At 43.2% G+C, this 19,888-nt stretch overlaps 1 protein-coding gene across 2 annotated transcripts in view; it reads left to right on the top strand.

The window, feature by feature from the left end:
• LOC117232092 (POU domain, class 2, transcription factor 2-like) overlaps positions 1–19,888 on the top strand; it is a 122,574-nt gene that overhangs the window by 74,680 nt on the left and 28,006 nt on the right. The gene's annotated exons all lie outside the window — the stretch shown is intronic.

Below are 19,888 nucleotides of genomic sequence, written 5' to 3'. Positions count from 1 at the left end.
CAAAGATAAATAACAGACGTCAAAGAGACAGATTGAACACCTAAGTTCCTACCGAAGCAGCAGGTTGAACGGCAGACGCGAGAAAGTTTGACGAAGTGTTCGCACTTAGGGAGCGTGCGTATGGACAGGTTTCCATGGTTAATTTCGCGAACACCGCGGCGATCGCGGCCCTCCGCGCGGTCAACATGCACACGACGACACTCGTGATGCAACAACATCCTCTCACACATCCTTCGATCATCTCCTATATATGAAGTCCATCGTGGCCAAACGGAGAGAGATGAATTGAACGAACCGCGTGTCGGTGATGGTGTATAGACGCGTGTGTGCTCGGCCGGTCTGTGCAGGGTCAGAGGTTAAGCGGCGTGATTGAGTCTTGCTTACAAGGAGCCGCCCTTCGTTGCTGCTCTCGGTTCCTACCTTCTTCTTCGTGGGGAAGGAAACCATAATGCAATTTAAGCCATAATGCTTGACTTTAAATTGAAAAGATTGCCCGGGGGATGCGAGGGAGCCCGACTATCGTAGCGGCCACGGAGGCGGTGGTGCTGATTCCGTGCTGCGGTTTCAGCACCAGGAGGATGAGGTCGCTTTCAAGGAGGGATGTATCCATTCTTCCACCACGTTTCTGCGTTTTAACACACAGGCTTGGAAAACGCTGCATGCGCGTGATGCGGTTTTAAGCAGCTTACGTCTAGCTGACCGCTAGACGAACAATCCCTTGTGTTCGATATTAACTCTTCTATGTTCTTTCAGTCACTTTCGACTGTTAGAAAATTTCTTAAAACATTAAACGCCTTTTTCTCGGGCGAAACGAAAGTTTGGTTGACACATAGAAATTCAAGGACATCGTTGATATTTATGCTTCGAGAAGATTCTGCAGCCTACCAGAATGTGTTCTTTGTTTCTATCAAAAAGTGCATTGCATGAATGCTTATACGGCAAAGTGTGAAGAGGAGAACGCGTCTTTTTCACTCGTGTACCTAGCAACTACGCGTCTATGATCATGTTCACGGCTAGGCTGGTCGACCTTTACACCTCTCGTAACCGCGTGGTCACCACTTTCAGACGTGGACGACGGTGATTAGCGTGAATCGCTACCTTCGCGTGGAGCATACGTTGTTTGGACGCAGCAGATGGTCGACTTCGATTTAAAGATTTTTCGAGATCCGAACGAGATAGCTTAGCTGCTTTTCCAAGTTGATTATTCTAGGATGAGTCTTTGCTCAGATACGAAGGATGATAAGGGAAATGGTTGGGCTAATTGCAGTGAAAGAGAGAAGAGAGACCGATTATTCCTAGTGAAATTGCAACGTCAGCAGGTGTCGAGGGAAAGGAATTTCCGGCTGGAAGTTTCGGAGATCTAATAATTTTGAGCAAGGAGTCGAACTTGTTCCTTCGATTGGCAAACTTTGCCACGCGGTCCCGCTGACCAGTGGCCATCTGTTGGGTCGTTGCTGTACTGGTTCTACCCTTCTTCCCCCTCCCCTGCCTCGCCCCGCTCCAGCTTACATTTCCAATCAATAACCGATTGAACAACCCCCTCTCAACCCCCATCTGTTAGTCCCTCGCATTCCTGCAAGCAAACGGCCAAACAGTTCTGCGTTCCGCGACTCGAGCATGTTGCTTTTCCTGTCCCTGGTGGTTCTCTGAGAATAACGAATACATAATTGTGCGAAGAATTGTGATCGATGCTGGTTGATGGAAGTACTATATAAATTAAATATCTTTCAATGGGCGTAAAGAATTTTTAATAACAAGACAATTGGTCTCCAGATACGGTAATTGCAATTATTATTGACCGATGTAAAGTAACATGAAAAGTGTAAAGTACGAAACTCGTATCAGAGAAGTTCAAAAGTAATATATTTTGTAAAAGTTCTTTCAAATTTTCAAGGATGCACCGCTGCAAATCTATAAAGTTCCCGTGGAAAATTGTGAATTTTTTCAATAATTCTAGCGCCAACATACAGTCACGAGAAAATAGAATATTGCAAAAAGCTATAAAATATAATCGTCGATTTCAATATATGTCTAATTTTCATTCCATGGAAATCTCTAAAATTTCTTATTCGATAATTCCGAACACATGTATAATCAATGGTCAGATTTTCGAACAGAAGGGATCTATAGATCGTAGATCCATTTTTTCGAAGATCAAGAGTGGCGAAACAGGGTGGTTGGGGGTGGCGAGATGATAAATCAGATAGGTGGCAGCAGCTGGTGCTCGGGAAATTGCTTGGCCATTGTGTCGGGACGTGTTATTTTGGAAAATCATCTCTCGGTTCTTTGCCTGCTAATTTCGGTGGGCCTTGTGCCCGAAATTATTACCTACTTCCTGGGTCGCGGACCTGCCGGTGGCCGGCAACCCTCGGCTCAGGCATATGGAATCCGGTTATGGACAGCCTATCGGGTTTCTTCCGACAAGCTACGCTTTGCCGTTAATTGCGATCGCCTCCTCTCAGTTTCCCTGTTTCCACAATATTTTCTCTACTACAACGAACGTTACAAGGACCTGCCATTTTCTGAGAAAAATTTGGAAAATTATTGTCGGAACTGTAATTGATAAATAGGCATCTAAATTTTTTACCATCGACTCTATCAGATTTGATTTCGTACTAATTTCTTTTCTTTTCTTTCTATTCTATTTCTTACTAATTTAACTAAAGCAAATACTTGAGCTATAAATATTTCTTTTTACCCGTCTATAAACCTAAAGTTAAGGGTTGAAGGGATGTCCAAGAGAAATGGGCTTCTCGATGGAAGCGTAGACTCGCAAATATTGCAGAAACAAAATATTCGTAGTTCTCTTTAGAATACATTAGAACTCGTTAGTTACTATTGGAAAAATAATTATTTGCTTCGACCGTGATCTTTTTCGATTTGTACGGTTTTGTAAATGTTACCGTAATCATGGAACCGTTTCCAAAAATCCAAACGTCCTGAGACTTTAAAGTTCGCCGTCACTGAATATTAAAAATTCCAGCAAATACGTATCAGGTCTAACGGGCCTTTACCATTCACGGGTCTCCCTTGTATTCGCCAAATGCATAGATATGTAAATTTACTTTTTTCCGGCTGAATGAGGCGGACTGTTGAAAAATGTCGGGAACTATTCTCGTGGAAAGGCGGCAGCAGGCTACGTATCTGAAACGTGGGCCTGAAGGTAATAAGAGTCTTAAAGATCTTTGGAACATCCTCCCGCATTAGCATGTAGAAGGATGTGCCGATCGGGCTGCACAGGTTTCGAAAGGAAGATTGAAATCATTTGGTCTTTTCAGGTAGCCTTATGAACTCATTAAGTAGTTTTTGTGGTCGCCTTTTCAGCAGTTGATGGACCGACGTTGTTTCTTTTAAGAAATTCCCAAAGATTCTCGACAGGCTATAATCTGTTCCGTTGCCGAAATTACAAAAATCATAGATCATTGTTTTTCATGAACTTGCATATTGGGGAAATAGAAGGTCGCAATATTACATTTTCTCGATCAGTTCCACGTTTATTTTATTTTCCCCGTTTCATGGAAAACACGGTCGTGACCCTTAGTGTGCTCGCATCATAATAAGGGTATAAACCGGCTCGTACGAGTCGGCGAAAATCTGCCCTCTGACCCCGCTAACCTCTGCTCAGACTACTGCACCCTAGGCTGGCTTGACCCCTCTCGACACGGGGCAATAAGAGAATCCTGGTAGAAAATTCGTGTAATCGTACCTGCCCGTCTTATCGTATCTTTCATCTTTTACAATCAGGCCAAATTACGAAAAATAGTTTCAACAGAAAACGCATGCTTTCCCCTTTACGTTCATAACAAACGAATTTAATATATCGAATCGCATCGTATGTATACCCGACCCAATCAATTTACCCGCGAGTTCCCCGAATTTCACGCCAGAGTAGAATTTCTGTTTTCGAGAAATCGGCGTTAGCCACGCGACCGTCCAGTTTCGAACAATCTGCCAGCTTCCCGCCCGGAAATTTGTCCCAGTCGAACCATTACCGTAGGCACAATTAAAGCCAATAATTCACCAAACCAGGGGGTAGTCCAGTTTCGAGATCAACGGATGAAAGGGCGAAATGTCCACGTTCCAGATTTTCGAGTGTGTCGATTTTTCCCCTCTCTCGAATCGGACGAATGGCAGCCCCGCACACACGCGCCAGTTTAACAATAATGGTCACTGACCATTGGCCATCCCTGAATATTCCAAACCCGGACGATGATTCAATCTGACAATGGACCGTTCGTTCGGACAATGCTCTGGTCAAATGCACTATCGGCGGCAAACGGTGGATGGGGGTGGTTGCAAAATAGGGGCGGCGAATGGACCCTTACGTTGCTCTCTCCCGCTGCCCCGTTGAAAGCGTGGGTGGCTGAACGGAACGCGGCCTTTCATTTTTCTCTCGCATTTTCTTCCGAGAATGCCCGGTGCTTCTCTTTCTCTCCCTCTCTCTCTCTGAAAATTTGCTCGATTCTGAGTCTGATCGATCTCGAACATAGAGAGGCTACGAATGATATATGTCGCGTGACCGGATGGGAATTCGGAGCAAGAGATGCGGGCCATTTTCCAGCTTCGATGCTTTTTTCAGGTTCGGTTACTTCTTTGTAATTGAGCTGAGTTGAGAGTAAAATCGTATCGACCGGTATGATTTCTATTTGCTTCAGAATATACAGTAACGATTTGCACAATTCAATTAATTTTCGTTTGTTCCCTATTCGTTCGCCATTATTTATATGTTCATCTTCTTTTCTTAAACTTTCTTTGACGTATTAATGGTTCATCGTATAAAACACGTCCATGAAAAACTCTAAGAATTTCTGCTCTTCATTATCCCGAAACAAGTAAAACACTGCGTACGATAACAGTATAGGGGAAATTGGTAATGAGGTGCCTGATTGTTTGATTAGAACCCCACCGAAGCGCTTGCTGACGTTGGCCCACTTCGTAGGTCGGTGATAATTGAGCCAATAATTAACCGAGTTAGATAATTTGCAGATCGATCCGGGTGTAAAAATAATTGTGCCCCAGCGTTAGCCGCTTGTACTTTTTCTGGGCAACTAGTATTTATATCGGCGAACCGTGGGAAGGCCAATTCCATCGCAATTGCTCAATCAACATTTACAATAACGACCATCAATGGCAAACAGCCGGGATGAACATAAATTAAACCAAGACGTTGCTAATGGAACAGCCACTCTACCATACTTTCGCTAAGTTAAATTTTCAAATAAACTTTCAAATAAAGCGTCATTTAACGGTCGATTTACTCTCAAAATTTTTCCTGACATTGGGATGAGATTTACAGGCAAATAACTATTTGTAAATGTAGATTTTCGCAAGACACGGAAAGCCCATTTGGAATCTTCCTATGTGCGAGAAAGAAAAAAAAATTTACAACGCCCTTACGCTTGATCCTCCATGTCAGGGACGCAAATTTGCTTTTTTTTCCTTTTTTTTTATTTGCTTCTTTTACCGACAAGGTTGCTCTCTAGTTTTACGACTTAATGACTCCTCCGAACGACGAGGCATTCCGAAATTCCAATGAACTGCGCTGTAGTTGTTCCTTTTTTCTTTTTTTCTCCCTTATTCTTCTCTTTGTTACCAAACACCCTTCATTTCGACGAAAGGGCTGAGAGAATAACCGACAATGGAATTTACCCCGAGACGAGACTACGGTCATAGTCGTTCTTCTGTAACTTCATCCGATCGTCTACGATTCGTAAAAATCATAGTGCTGCCTGCCGTCCTCATTCCATCAGCAAAATACTAAAAAAATCCTAAGCATACACAGTGGGGGCATTTTCATGTATTCGAGTGAAATTTTAGTTAGCGTCCGGCAAAATATTACTTACATAAATCATTCATAATAGAAAGTTCTGCAATTACAGAAATTGTTTATTCCTCGACAACTTGTATGAACAAACAGAGTACTGCTACAAAGTCATAACGTAAGTTTTCCTTGATAATTACCCGTAATTAATATCTTCGAACAACTAACCTCCTATTGTTCTCATATGCAGTTAGAATCTTTCCCAAATTAAAAGGGCAGGACAATTGCACGACCGTCGAAAACTGGGGTGGTAGGAAGAGGGAAGAACGTTTCTATAATTCAGCATGGTAGCTGGCGAGACGTGGATCGTTCGGGATCGAGGATCAGGGGCGGATAATGTATGTACCCTCTGTCGAACACGGCGAGAGAGAAGAGTGCTCTAGAGAGTGGCACGTACCGGATCTCTGTCTCCTCGTCTCTCTCTCTTCTTCACACTGGTATTGCGGAGGGTTTGCGGGGGTGCACCTCGACGGGCCAGCTGAGAAGAGGGGCAGCGCTGACCAACGCGAACGGACAGCTCTTGGCTCACCAGTAGACAAGTTGCCCCCGAGAAGCTAACTTGGGGCACCCCTGGTTTTTTCAAATATATCAACTACTCGTAGGACAAGTTTTACATGTTGATGATTCCACAACCTAGTCTCGATTTCGATAGTGAATTGGTGAAAGCTTCTTTCTCTGTGAAGGTGAGATCGATCATCAAAGGTCAGAAGTCTTGTTCGTATATTTAATTATTGAAGGTCGTTTTGTGTGAAATAAATTACGAAGTACGACGTGTTATTGAAGAAGAAGTTCGCCCCTGATGAGACGAGAAATACGTAGTTCACAGGAAGATTAGTATTACACAGAGATTATTTCAAAGGTTTTTCGATGGTTGTGGGAATCTGTCAATTTGGAAGCAAGAGGACGATGCATGCGGACACAAAACCGACTTTTCCAATACGTAAGCATTTTAAACATTCTCCTTCCTCATGGAAGAGAAAAGATTGTTTCTTACAAATGGTGTTGAATAATATTTCTGTGATAATTCGACTAGGGTTCGATTTTGTTGCAATGGAGCTAATAGGATTCCGCTCCGTTGGGGTTCTTAAAGACCCATATCGTATTCCATTATTGTGAATGATAATACCAGCATCTAGTTTGGAGAAATTTTATGGAAAACTATCAAGTCCCGCATGGAGCAACGTGTTCTTTTAAATTAGTCTCTGCTCGATGCTTTCTGTGTTCTGGCGTACTATTATCGTTGTTTATTCCTCTGCCCTTATCATGTTAAAATTACATGTATTTAATTCATCGTTTATCAATTGCATTATCGAATACAGTTTCGTATGTGCACATATGTGAAAAGAAATACAGAGGACGCGTGTTGGAGCTCCTTCTGTTAGGGTATGAAATGCAAAACCAACCCCCTTTCTGTGATTAGACCAGCGTGCAACGATTGGGGTTGCTTTTAGGTCGAGAAGGGATGCTCCCGCCATTTTAAAGTCCCCACCCCCTTCGTTTATAGTAGCTTCTGCTAGCCCCATACGCTTCAGATTATCGGCGGACGCACTCGAATTCCATTCTGTCGTCCCTTCGACTCTGTATCCTTTTACCTACACTCTAACCCCTTCTACTCGATTCTATTTGCAGATTGTTTCTTTTTCGATTATTCATGATCGAATCTGCACATAATTCAAGAACGAAGTTTGTAATTTATATAGATTGGTTCGGTACTTAATTTCCTAGGGTAATAGAAACTGTGCAGTGGGCGTATGCTAATTGAACCGTGGATTCATAAATTTTCATGAAATATCGGCGAGCACTTGCGGTGATTCCCCGCTAAGCTCATAATGATGTTTTAATAGGATTATAGCGCGATAAGTCGAACGTCAGTCACGCTTTGCATTATCGGCGGATTTCTCGCACGCCTTCATCGATTTCGTGTGAGCAGAATGCACGCAAATACGATCGTTCCACTGTCCCACTAATGCAAAATAAAAAATTGCAAAACGCTATCTTTCTCACTCTCTATATTCACGAACTAAAAAGCATATACATTTAACTCGAGTTTCATTATGAAATTATCGCACAATATCAAAGAAGTTTTCTTCGAATTTTTTTTCTTGAACCTTTTCTGAAATCTCTCTAAGGAAATAAAATCTTGTCTAACTACTTATATCTATTGTACGAATAACTCTTTGGTAGAGACCAAGACCGACATAAATGAACAAACGATTAACGATTAGTAGTATGTCACATGTGGCGCGGAAATGGAGACGAATTACGTACAACGTTTGTCACATGTTCCCTAAACACTAACAGCGACCCGCGAGAGAAGTCCATTAGCTACTTAGTGGAATAATTTCGAAGAAAAGTTAAGGGCGAGTGCCGATAGATCCCACGGAAAATCTAATTAAATCGAGCCCGCAGAAAAACTGGTTTCATCGAGAGGTAGCTCGAACGAAACTCGGCTCGTAATCTTGGGAGGGCACCTTATCAGATCGTTATCAACCGATCTGACCGCGTTCCTGCTTCTGGGTTGGTCACGATCCCGGGGTCCAATGGCCCTCATACCTTCCCACTCCTCTATCCCTCTCGTGGATGCGGGCCTTACTTACGTACAGTACCTTAATTAAGCGTTATGACTCGAATTCCTTGTTAAGCGAACACGTAGCCTCCCCTTGTAGCGCACTCGACCAGATCCTCCTCGAGTTTCGTACAAATTTGTGACCGTGTTACTCGAACGGTTCGCCTGCCCCGTGAACCAACCGCGTTCGATGCTTTTCATTATAACTTAAACCTTTAATTATGTACGTATATGTTCTTTCAGCTAGGAAAATTGGTATCTTTTCTCACGATTAACGTTTCGGTTATTTCGAAACGTGAAGAGATAATGGCTAAATCGTAGTCGAGTTGGAGGAAGAAAAATCGAAAGAAAGGCGAGGATTAATAGAGACAAATAGAATTTGAGGGCACTTTGGCCTTTCCTCGGCACAGCCAGAAAATAATATTTCTCGTTGAGCCGTCAGTAGCAAAATGGCGCTCGAATTAATTAATTACACGTTCACCAGGACTGGTAGGTAACTCGATTTCGCGCAATTGAGTTGTTGGTTCGGAGGCGGGCATCCGGCGGCCCCCTCGACTTACCTACGTTTCCTCTCGGCTGTTTCCCGCTTCCAAGTCGTCGGCATTATCGATATTTGCACGCTACGATAATTATCGAGGCTTGAGATCTCTCCTCACGCCTCGATGGCGCGCCGTTTTAATTCGCCCCTCTTGTGCTCCACGGTTATATCCGTAACCGTCGGGGCTCTACGGTGGCGTTTTCTGAAAAATTGCGGATATTCATCATTAAGACAGTTCATTTGCCAATAATTCATTCCTGAACGAATGTGGACAGTATAAAGTTGTTAAACTACGATAACGCTCTTCAACGTCTCCAACAAAACGAATTCGTGAATTATTTATGACTGTTTAAGACGTTGAATTTAATTGCAACGATGTCTTGATAATGCAAGCATAACCTTCATCCCTGTCTTAATAAATATTCGGTTGGATGTAAAAAAAACATCATTTCGTATACGCGAATCTCGAAACGTCACGTTGGTATGCGATAATTACGATCATCGATGAAAATAGCTGGAGGCTTCTATACAAAATGAAAAAACATTCATACTGAAAGCTATGCTCTTTTGTCTTGTTGCTCCTTATTTGTTGGACTTTCTACTCTCTCTCTCTCTCTCTCTCTCTCTCTCTCTCCCCCTCCTCTCCTCCGTGTGTATATATACAGCTGGCTCGACAGTGCCAGAAGCACTCCCGTTGGATATAATATATCGTCCGGATTAGCGGAGCCCTCTTATTGTTTTCCACTCTTGCGAGGATCTGCTTCAGCCGCCCCTAGCTTCGAAGCGTATTCTCGCGTTTCTTTCTCCTCCTTCTACCCTGAAATGGTGCGCTCGCGTCCTTAGTTATAACTTAATTACAAGAAAAGCTGCTCGTACCGGCAGACCGGCTGCCTCGATGCGATATATATTAGATTTCCCGTCGTTAGAAACTTTTTCCGCCGAGAAATTATATCCTGAAAAGGGGGTGAAGATGGAGACGATTGGAGAACGAGGTTGGCTCTGGACCAGACATTCGAACATCTATTAAATCAACCGTTCAACTTCTTTTACTATCGCGGACTATCTGAAACAGATATGAAACGCGTAGAACTTTAATTTTGTTTTCCAGGGTTGCTTAAATTTTACTGTATCGCAAATTACACGACAGAATAGACGGTAGAATAGTTTGAATGACCAGCCGATGCGTAATCCCGTCGATTAAATTTCCATTTCAAAATGTCAGACGTCGGATACGAGACGATGATTTCAAGTTGCCTCGACGAGAGACGTAACGTCATAGGTGTATCGAGTTGCGGATCGGGGGCCGATATTTAAGATGTACATACGCCGTACTCACGGCAAACCTCTCTAATTACCGCGTAATTATGAGCATCAACGCGGACGGCCGTTCCTCTTGGTAGCTTGTAACGCGACCAAGAACCACGATAGGGTCGTGTCGTAATCGTCAAGACTAGGGAGAGGTAGCCATGTCGCTGTCGCGGCTATTGTGCCAATTAAGGCGAATTTCTGTCGTTATTATTTTTCAATGGATTACACACGCGTCTCCCTGCATTTGCATTCGATGAATATTTCATTCGCCATGGGGCAGGATGTTTCGCGACACGGAAAACGACGGTTAATTAATCGAACGTGCAGGATAGATTCGACGTGTATACGAAAGTACTCGCTTAACGGAGCGCATTTACTAGATGGGAGATAAAGGCTGCGTGTTTTGGAAGCATCGATACGTCGCGGCATAAAAGAGTCAATTCTGAAATTGGGTTCAAGGTGCAACGTTGTTAACGAGCGAACAGCTGCAACTTTGCGGTGCCGACTCCACATCGAGGCAAATTCCCAAAAGGGCACCGTACGTACAATTTAGTTTAGAAATTGAGACGAGAAATCCTTTGTTTCGGCAACAGTCCTGCATGTAAACACTCTACCATCATCTTTTCCTCTAATCAAAAGCTCATTAGTCAGCATACAGCATGCGTTCACGAGATCTGATCGCGACGAATCCGCCACCCGGGTGTCGTCTAGAGTCACGGTTATTTCTTTTTCTGCTCGCACGTAGCTTCGGTCTCGATTGCTCCCGGCCGAGGCGTTTCCCTGACGAATAAGTCGACTCCATTACCTCGCCGCGTGAAGCACTTACGTTCGCCCCCCTGTCTCTCCTCGTCGCGCCGGATGCTTCCTCCCGCGGTGGCCACGGAGTCGCCTGGAAAACCATCCCCTCGGGCGTAAGGTCCGCGTACGCGTCCCTACGAGGCCGTTAATGGCCCCTCGTTCTCTCTTCTGGTCTACGTGCAACGAAATGTCGTCGCGCTACGACCCGTCGGACGTGTCTGCACAGTTTCACGGTAATTCCAACGAAAATACCGTAATAAGAAAAGACGTGCGAAAGTGTTGGTTGTCCAGGGCCTCGATTCAACGATCGTTCTTTCCGTGATACGCGACGGGTTATGATTTGAGTTTAATACGATGAGCGATCATACTTTGTATAAATTGGTTACCTTGAGAGAAAGTAGCGGGAGTTGGATTTGGATATCTGTACGAGGACCATGACTAGTTTAAGGTGTAAGTCACATTAGTAACCGGCTATTATTTATGATTACAGAAATATTTAGTAACTTGAAATACTTTATCTTCTCATGTGGTAACAGGTTTCATAAAATTATTATAATAACGACGCCACAGTAGCGTCACCGGTCGTCAAAACTTTCTATTTCGGATTTCTTTGAATTTTATCCTACACACAAATCGAACAAACGATATCCGATGTCTAGTACTACGCTGTTTGGTATTGTTCGATAGCTAGTGGCAGCATAAAATTTAATCAACAGAGTGGTTTCTTGCCAACAAGGGGATCGATAAATATAAATCTCTCTGCATGCACCGATACGTATAAGATCCAAATACTACACGCTATATACGTAAGTAACTACATTATTGCGTCCCGTAGGCCGGTCAAGCCTACCCACGGATCGCGTCGAATTAACTCGTCGTAAATTACGGCGCCATTTTCGAATTGCCACGGGCGAACGAGGCGGGAACCGGTGGATCTTGAGGAAGGGGTGCAAGATCAGGCGCGCGTGTCACAGAATGGAAAGCAATAAAAGAGGGGCCAAAGCTCTTTTATGCATCGAATGTGCGCCACGCGACCCCAACCCTTCTCCGATCATCCTCATCAATTTCAAATAATTTCTCTGTGTCGCGACCATCTTTTTCTTCTCCCCTCTAACAGCGTGTCTATCGATGTTGTGTTTTTCTTTTTTTACCCTCCTCCGGTGCATCTCGTTCGTTTGTCACGCCGTTAGAGTAGGGGCGAAAGAAACTAGCGACAGTTCAGCCCCATCGAATCACGCGCGATCGTCTCGTAAGCAATTATTCCATGATCCGTCAGTTTCGTCGCGGGATTAGGCGTTTCGAGGACGATTATCGACCGATGATGGATCGACCGACGCCTGAAAGCCGCGTACAGGGCATCGAGATCATTTAATTGGATGGAACGCAGTTGGGACGGTTTCTGCACCCGTATAACGCTCGTTGCGCTTCGCGGAAACGGAGGGACAAGCGAGAGCGTTGCCAGAGTAGAAATCCAGATGAAACATCGTGGCTTCCTGGAAACCCTCGCTGAAGGAAACGATCTGGCTGGCCTTTATACCTCGAAATGATCCTGGCCACGCGGTGAACGCGTTCATGGATACTTGTTTCTCGTGCCTTGTTACCTGGTTCAATCAAGGAGATAATATGCAGGATTTTATCTCTGTACTCCGTGGGATCTTCTGCTTATTTAGCAACGGGTTGCGTTGAATATTATACAAGTCGTTTTCTTGATTATAATGTTTCCTCTTGTAAATAACTACGTCAACAGTCATTTGTCACTCGCTTCTACATGTATCGCGGAATTCACAAATCTTCAAGAACTCTCTCTTTGCGTTTAGCGAAGATTTCGAAGCGCACCAGAACGGGTCCTCCCGAAACCACATTCTCCAGAATCTCTTCTTGAAACGTCAACTTAATCGGGATTAATTAACACAAATTTCTTCAGTCCTAAGAAAACTAGCCAAAGACAAAACCGCCGACAATTAGGCGTCGACGATTATTTTTATCCTCGCAAGGTCGGAGTCGAGACGGTTTTCAAAGTCACCGGAGGCCACGTTAGCGGCGGGCGTCATGGAACCGGGGGTTGCAACCCTTTCGCGGGTGGAGCAAGTCTCATAATAAGAGAGAATGCTCGCAACCACCCTGTATGCTCGCAGGGGTCCGTTGGACAAGGCGGTTGCCATGGAGACGGAAGATCAAGTGGGCAGAGGGGCGGCGTGGCGGGTTGAGAGGGGCGGAGGGACACGGGGGTGGGTTGATTTCTTCATAACGGCCGCCATTATCGCGCCCTCCAACAGTGCTTTCCCTCCTTCTCCTCCTCCTCCTCATTATGTCCTGGGGCGGAAGGGAATATTCTTGTTTTAAAAATAATCGCCGCCAGCCGGCTCGCGAATGGCGCCGTTTGTAATTGGAAAAAGTCTCGGCTCACGTACAAGAACGCTGTTTCCAACGCGCATTTCTTCCCCTATCTGTCTCTCTTTCGTTCCCTTTCCCTCTTTTACTCTGCGCTTTTCTCTTTCCTTCTACCCTTTCTTTCGTCTCGTCTGGCTGCTTCTCCCTCTTTTTCTCGAACTTTCCGGTTGCCGCGGATTAGGATTTTTCTCGCGGTAACGGGGACGCTCGTTCGCCCGGTTATCTTGACGAACGGGGGATTCTGCAGCAAATGGAACCAGGACCTTCTTAAATTTTTATTTCCATGCATTATCTTAATACCGCACTGTTGGAACTCTCCAAGTTCGGAAATCGCCAATGGGATTAACGAAGAATAGCGTCCCAATGTTTGCTCGTTAGATCAATTTTGTCGAGGAGGATTGTTCGCCGAACAATCGGCTATCGCTTGGTCACCAAAAAGAGACACGATCAAATCTGTTCGACTAGCTTTGAACGATCCAGCAGCGATTTCTCATCGCTATTCAGGCCCGTTACGGCGGCACGATTCTCCCTGCTGTATTCACGCTGGGAACGTGGTTTCCATATCCAACGTCTCGGTGCATACGTATTACAAGATGGTTCTTAAAAATTGATGAGAGGGCCGGCACCACGCAAACTAGACGTATCCAGATCCCGCATCTGGTATTCATGGTGCTCCTTCGATGAGAGAACGACGAGCGGAAGGAGGATATTTGGCGTGACCCAGGCGTGAGAAGAAAAAAAAGCAACATATAACGCGAAGGAGCCGGGAAAACGCGTGTTCGCTGTGAATTCAGTGCGATTAGAATATATCGCGACGGGAATGGTCGAGTGCAATATCGTTCCCCGGAAACCGCAGCCTTGAAAGCCACCGTCCGCACGGCGGCGTAAGTGTGGGGGGTGTGGTTAAACTACCGCAAAGCAACGAAATGTCAGCATTAATATTTCAACCGTCTCTTGTGCGCCGGCCAACGGTCGACTCTATGCTTATTACACTTATTGTATCGTGGCGTGGTTTAAATATTAAAATCTCGTTTTCCTTGGACGTAGAAACGCGGACACGCCGGAAGACCGCGTGGATTCAAGTCGATAGAGTCATCGAAACACGCCGGTTTTCATCGATAGACCCTTATTGAAGGATACTTGATTGGTTTTGTCCGAAAACATTTTACATGGAAATTAAGATGGTTGTTGTAATGATTAATATCTCAAGATTCCTTTCGCACTCCTTCTATATTCTATATTCATTGAAATATTTTGTGTAATGTTTATATTCAAGTTGAAACGCTATTTAAGGCAACAATATTGCATCGTATTATAACGAGGTCTTTTTAATTTTATTAAAACACTTTGTTAAATCCTTACTTGATACGATATATAAATTAATTAAATTAATTCTCATGGTATTCCATTTTAAAGGTCTACCTCAATAAAAATATCAAATCTGTACTTACAAGCTACTTTCATAAGATTTAATATAATTAAAGATTACTGACGATAAGACGCAGCAGCATCCGTGACTTGAGGATAAAATTACAACAATATTATTAACATCCATCGTACATTGCTTCAAGACGCCAAAGTAATAGTTACATATTTAATATCATTTTCCTCGATTAATATATCCAAAGCGAATAAAGCCTTCGATTATTATCTTACCCATCAATCGAACATGAATACAGTCATCGAAATGTGCTGTTCAACCCCAATCAACCCCATCGGGGATCAATCCACCGCGTATATCCTACAATCGATTCTGCCGTTACATTATTTCGCGGCGGCCGTTGACTGGACACAATCGAGCCGCAGTAATCGCGTTGTTTCGATAGTGCTTCTGGCCGCGAGCGTTCTTCGACAGCCGGTGGAAGTCCGTCGAGTTCACCTGTCCGCGGCTAGCTGTCGGCTAGCTGTACAGGTGTCTCGTCCACGTAACTCGAGTGAATGGGAATATGTACGTGCACGAGAGGTGGCACTCCGCGAGAGCCTCGCGCACGGCTGACCTTTATGAATACTAAGGGAGAAGGGGTTGCAGCCGCAGACACGCGATTCCAAGCCTGTCATAAGGCGATCCTCTCGAATTAATAAATGACCGGCTTGACTGTTATCCGTTTGTGGTGAATACGGATATCTGGATGAGCAAATGTCGAGCTCGGTGAATGCTCGAAATTTTCGATAAAAAATTCATGACTACGAGGGGTGGAAGATTGTGATTTTAGTATAAATAAAGGAATGAACAAGGAAATTGTATTATTCGCAAACCTTTCTTACTAAATTTTGACTTTACTATTTTATTAAATATTTAAAAATATATATTTTTAATGATATCGATTTGTGTAAAATAGTTCATGACAACGGACCGAAATATTGCGATATTCGCCGGTTACAGGTTAATTTTCAAGTCTAAATAATTTTTCTTCTCATATTATTTTAAAGAGTATAGTATATAGTTCTTGTAAATGGTCAGACGTGTGTTTACGCAGTCGTAAACGACCTACGAAAAGATGGTGGTAAGATGAACGTGTTTAGAACCCAATTCGACGATCGGACCTGTGAATACTGTATAGGTGCATGTGCAAAGGTAACAGCTTTATAACGCCCGGGAGACTTCCCACGAATGCCCTCGAATTTATCGAAGTTCGTTCCCTTTTAAACGTTTCAAAGGTTTCTGACGTTGATTAATCGCATCGAGAAATATTCTAATCCAACACGAGATCGTTCGATTTGCATGGTCACTGTAACTAAAAGTATCGATCGTCACATTGATATTTATGGATCATAGCGATAGCTGATCAATTTGATTAACCTTTTCCTTTCGAATTGGCAAGGGACATCGCCTGGGGGCACTCGTCGCGCTCTTTGTGACTAACGCGCCGTTGGAAAAAGTCGATGGACACGCGAACGAGGTCGTCGTTCATATTTAATGTAAGCGTGTGCCAGTTTCCAGTGGCAGTCCTTCGTTTAATAATGAAAATGCGCGCATCAAGGACCTCGCATTGTTCGTTTTCCAGACTTGCGCGCCGATGATCGTTAGACCGAGGCGCTCGCATTCCCGTTTCCTTTTTCAATCCGGTCACTCACGATTGTTTCAGTTCTTTGTAACTTATTCTAGCGATTATACTCGCTGTGATTATGTCTCCTTTTGTACTAATCTACGTTTTACCTGCTTCAGAAAATCCCAGAGAAACACATTCATTCTATCGAAACTCTATTAAACTTCAAGGGATACGTATTATTATATCCACCAATAAAAATCAACAGGGTAATCTTCGGCCTGCCTTTCGTAACTGTTGAGGTTTCTCTCGGAGAGAGAAAATAAGGGGATGAATGTAGAATAGAAATATATTTAAGTATAAGTACAAATATAAGTACAATGTATGCTAGTCCAAATCCGCACGCTGGCAGCGTTACTTTGAAATAGACGTCGAAACCACGGGCCTATGGGTATGTGAATTTCTTTGGTTTTACGATTGAATTGATTTTCAAATTCTAGGCAAAAGGATTTTAGTTTTTCAATTATTTCTGACTTGTGTCGTAAGTATAAATGTGTTTCCTACATTTATATATTATATGTAAGAAGAAGAAGTATAAAGTTTCTCGCCTAATGACTCGACTTCCATAGGTCCACGTATATCCGTGTAAATTATTTCGCGGGGTTTAATTGCGCGCTTAACTTTCTCGTGAAAACTCGACCCATGATGGTTCCCGTACACGCAACCTTCGCAGAAAAAGTTACTGTCATCCACAACTTTTATATTCAAATTCTTAAAAAATTTGCTAACGTGTTTGATGTTTTGGTGACTAAGCCACTCGTTCCATAACTACAGTGAGTCCGCATTTGACTCCGTTTTATTACCAAGATTATAAACTGACGGTATAATAACTCGCATATCGAGCTTACCGATGTCGGAACCTCTAGCGATTACTTTCCGGTTCTGTAAAAATATGCATTCTTTCACTTTCTTTAAAATGCTGAAATATTCTTCCTCTTCACGACAAATTTAACGAAAAATAAATTTCTTTTCATACCTGGTACGTATAAAATATCGTGCATTCTACCTACTAATAATTTTTATGACGGTTTCTACCTCGATATTTCCTTTGCCGCACGCATCCATAAAAGTACCATCGCCGACCTGTATTTTTACGGTTATTAGAATTTTTCGAAGACACTGAACCATTCTAGACCAACTTACCTGCGATCTTGATTTTGATTTTTGGACTGCCAATTGTCTCTGCTGTCGTCTCTTTGATTGTTTCTAAAGCAATTCCTACTGGTGTGGCCTTTTCTTTTGCATATAAAGCATCTAAAGCAATCTTTCTTTAGATGGCCAACCTCTTCACATTTAAAGCAGCTTGGTCCTTGCTTCCCGTATTCGCTTCTGCTTATCTGCTTTTGCTGTTCTCTTTTGTCGTTATTGTCTTTTATTACCAGTGCCACTGACGCTTGCTGATCGTCATCGTTTTTCCATCTGAACTCTTCCATTATCAGCCTGATAATGAACTTGTGTAAGGTCTTCTTCTCATCATCCACCGAATCCTACGCACTGTGAAACTGGTCAAACTTCTTTGGCAATGTTGTTAAAATACGTGTAATCAGCATTTTCTCGTCAATTTCACTCCCAAGAACTTGCATCTTCCAACTTTGACAAGTTGCGAGCAGCACTTTCAGATTCTTCCCACTTAAAATCGAAGAACTATTTCTAGACTATACTTATCACGCACTTATCACGCACTGTATTCAGCTTCTTCCACATTTCATGTGCTGCTGTGCAACTTAAAAGTAAATCTTAAAAATAGATCTAGCGGTTTCCATTCTACTGCGGCGACAATCGATTTTCTCGCAGTCTCATCTGCCTTTAAAAACCTTTTACAGGCAGTTTCTTTCTCCGTACTTTCGCCTGGATGACGCAGATTTCCTTCACACATGTCGTCATCTTCCTCCAAAAGTATACGCATAACAAAGCGCCACTGTTCTTGCACCAGTTTTCTTTGCCACGCAGCTTCTCGATCTTCACACTCGCTGATTCCATTTTTGTTTTATTTTTTTTTTCACACAACACTCTTACTCACTTTACTTTGCACGATACTTTGCCACTTTACTCACTTCGCGTTTCTACTACATAATTCACAGCTCTGGGCACATAACCCGCGAAGGTTTATCTCGGAATAGAGAGAGGAAATGCGTGGATGAATGTATAATAGAAATATATTTAAGTAAGTACAAGTACAATGTATACTAGTCCAGATTCGCACGCTGACAGCGTCACTTTACAATTGAGCTCCGAAGCCATGGACTTATGGGTATTTGTATAATTAGGAAGACTGACCTGTCTATGCCCCACTACACCTTCTGTGCAGGACTTGTTCCTAGAAAAGGCCGTAAGACCCTTCGAATTGATTTAGAGCTAAACAATATTCAATGGCTTCGAGAACTAAGAAAACTAAACACTAGAGAAGATGTAGAGTTTTCCTAAAAGTGAGAATCACTTCAACAGTAACCTGTGTTAATAGCTACATGGTTTTATTAACAATCACAATGACTACAACAAGTATTAACACACCATTGTATTCGCAACAGTATCTATACGTTACATTAATTGATCATGTAGAAGCATATTAATTTTCGTATCATTCGTTAGTACTTTCATGCGACTACAAATATTTAAACAACATTTTTTTACGACAAAAGACTGTTTTATATTGGAAAATAAGGGAATATGCCGAAACTTTTTCTAGCATATACCGATTTCCGAACGTTCTATCGAAATTCTAAATGTCTTAAACTTCAAAGAGTGTAAGCTGTTATATTCACGAATCGTCGCAGAATTCGATGATGTTTCATATCAAGATACTTCGGTATCCCGAAGAAATTCAAGAAACACAAAAATCAGCAGGATACTCTTCACCCTATTGCTTCGATATGTCATCGTTAGAGCCTGCGTTATTTTCGAAGCCGTGGGTCGCGTAGATCCGACCGTATTTGCGCTGGGTTATCCGGCGGGCGTCGCCGTATTGAAATGTCGCGTGTGTTGAGGAACGAAACGGTAGCAGAGGAAAGGTGGGATTATCTGAATACAGTCGTTTTCGGGGGTGAGTTGCGAGTCTCTGGGGGGTAGTAGGTGGCCGGCCAAGGCCTCTCCGGAACTATCCTTGCCTCCCTCGTGATCTATAGCGGTCATCTACACTGCGAATTACCACCATCTTCTTTCCACTGATCCTCTATATACGACTTAGAATAGATTATTTGAATATCGATCGATGGTTCGCCCTATTTCTAGGAATAGCTAGAGGGGACAGTCGTCTGACCATGTGTTGCCATGATTGGCCGTGTTTTAGCATAATTCGACTGATTGATAACAGCTCCACTCCCGATGCTATGTCTGGAATCGTATTTACGCGCTCCCCGATTTAATCAGCCCCGATGTGGGGGTACTGAGCGGATCTATGTCGAAATTATAGGGGTTAGAGA

The sequence above is a fragment of the Bombus vosnesenskii genome, unplaced genomic scaffold, assembly GCF_011952255.1.
Source record: "Bombus vosnesenskii isolate JDL3184/JDL3185 unplaced genomic scaffold, Bvos_JDL3184-5_v1.1 scf7180000013284, whole genome shotgun sequence".
NCBI lineage: Eukaryota > Metazoa > Arthropoda > Insecta > Hymenoptera > Apidae > Bombus > Bombus vosnesenskii.
This window is presented reverse-complemented; position numbering and strand designations above follow the sequence as displayed.